Raw genomic sequence first — 2,385 nt, forward strand, 5'->3', positions numbered from 1 at the left:
TTTGTTACTGGAAACCATATTCAAACATCTATCAAAGCAACTTTTACAAACAATTGTATTTTTTAAGTATGTTTTTAATACATAGTTCATCATATTTGAATATGCTTAGAAGCTATAACAATAGAATAGGAATAGAATATTCTGATATCGATGTATGAAGAGCATATTACAAAGCACACACCCGTTCATAATTTATTTAATAAATTATTTAGTAATATCAATATATATTTATATAACTATACAAACACTAATAAATAAAGATTAATAATGGCACAAATAAATAATGATTAATAGTGAATTATATATATATATATATATATATATATATATATATATATATGTGTGTGTTTTTCAGCTGATGAGTCCAAAATCCGATGTGAGATTCATCCGTGCTGCAGTGAATCCGTCTCTCTTTATATATATATATCTCCCTCTTCTTCCTCATATCGTGTCTTTATGAAACTTTCAAAACAAAAACGGAAGATTTAGGATGTATCTTACTTTTGACAGAGTGAAAGAATATAAATAATAGTCTTTACCACCTGTGTAAACTTTGTTGGTGAATGTTACAATGCATAATATAAGTTTTATAATATGTGTTATATTGTTTCATTTCTAATATAGGCCCTTGTGTCAGATAATCTAAGTCAATGTTAGAGAATAATTAATTTTTTTAGATTTACGGAATCTCAGTTAACCTTCATGGCGGGGCTGAACCCGTATTACACCAAGCACTGTAGCTAATAGCTGGTATCTCGCCGGTGGACATAAATACAGTAAAGTAATATTCTAATCACACTATATACACAATGATATGTCCATCTTACTTGTGAAATGTTGTCTGTGGAGCCCTCACCTCAGTAATCCATAGATCCGAACAACAATATCCCTCAGTGCTGAGGCATCTTCTGCTGTTTTGGTTGAGCAAAGTAGGAGGGACGATCACTCCAAGATGGCCACCGTATTTCTTGTGCCGGAGCAGCCAATGCGGGGTCTACTCTTATATTACTCTTATATTACTATTTCTATGGCCGGAGCAGCCGATGATAGTATGTCTATGGTATATGCCACGAGAGGTGGTGACGTATTTCCGTTTAAATTTATGCCACATAGTTTGGTTCCAGGTCCTGTTTGCTCCTATTGTTTTTAGCCAAAGCTGAATATGTACCATGAAAAAGACGCAAAGGTTAAGATATCTGCGAGCTACTGGTACAACAATTGAGTTTTGTGGTGTGCCGTTGTGTCCAGTAATTAGCTGGTACCATTCAGTGCTTAGTTTTTTCATTTTTCTGTTGATATCAAGGCGACAGTGGACCGTAGCCAAAACTTAGCCACTAAAGCTAACACACGGTTTGTAGCTGCCTGCTATTTCAAAGCTTGAAGATATTGAAGATCCAACGTCAGAAACGGGAAGACTGGGGTTAAAAAGGAGAGCTGTACGCGCTTTGTTCAGTGGAATAATTTGTTGGAGGAAAATAATGCGGGAGGAAATCCACTGCTACAGGAACAGGCTGAGAACAGAGGCAGCTAGTTGGCACAAGGTAAGTCATATGTGTGTTGATGCGTTTGTGTTATACGGAGTATGAAATTATTTTTTAGGCAACTCCTTAGTTTTTGTTTATATGACAATTATACATTTAACATGCAGTCGGAGAGCCCCTCCGATACCGAGCACGGTAATTTAAGAACAACCGAGGGCAGCAACGCTTCAGCCCGATCCAATTAGTTTTGATAATGTTGTGCAGCTAAATATGGACGTGTATTAGTTTTGTTTTTAATTGTTTCAGGTTTGCATCGCAACACCTCGTGATGTGTTTCTAAGCCATGATTGAGCCGCTGTGCCGATTAACTTTCCATTGGACCCAAGCACCTGGACCAGCTGACACGTGGACTAACTTTTTATTTACAGTACTTGGTTAAATTAGAACCAGATATGCAAAAATCTACCTGCAGACTTTATTATCTACCCTGACACTGCAGTCATCCTGGACTGAGCTGAGCTGGTCTTCTCTCCTCCAGTGACCAGTTTTCATCACCAGTAAAGACAAACAAGTCTGATGTCTGACCTAGGAAGTATATTATATATTCACTGTTCATTTTGCTATCCTGTTTTTACCTACAATAAAATTGAATCTCATTTGTAATACTTTACATTTCACAAACCTTTTTTCCCCTTTTCTGTGTTTACGTTATCTCAAGTATTTGCATGTAGATCAGGAATTCAAGTGAGATATTAAAATGCAATACTTTTAGGTAATACCAGCAAAGAAATGTGAATATTAATTAATATGTAGAATGTTGAATAAGGCTGGATGATATGACTTACAGGATTTTTTTTTCATACCAGATTTGATGTTAATCGATTCCTCCCGTCTTCAATTTCTA

The 2,385-nt window shown here is 35.9% G+C and overlaps 1 long non-coding RNA gene across 1 annotated transcript in view; it reads left to right on the forward strand.

Annotated features, from left to right (window-relative positions):
• LOC106964731 (uncharacterized) overlaps window positions 1-1,879 on the forward strand; it is a 20,830-nt gene extending 18,951 nt beyond the window's left edge. Inside the window, exon 3 of the long non-coding RNA XR_001428490.1 lies at window positions 1,788-1,879. This is a non-coding gene — a long non-coding RNA (uncharacterized LOC106964731). The remainder of the gene's footprint in view (window positions 1-1,787) is intronic.
• The last annotated feature ends 506 nt before the right edge of the window (window positions 1,880-2,385 follow it).

This window comes from Poecilia latipinna, unplaced genomic scaffold (genome assembly GCF_001443285.1).
Source record: "Poecilia latipinna isolate Pla-1442-1.1 unplaced genomic scaffold, P_latipinna-1.0 Scaffold1710, whole genome shotgun sequence".
In the NCBI taxonomy this organism is placed as follows: Eukaryota; Metazoa; Chordata; class Actinopteri; order Cyprinodontiformes; family Poeciliidae; genus Poecilia; species Poecilia latipinna.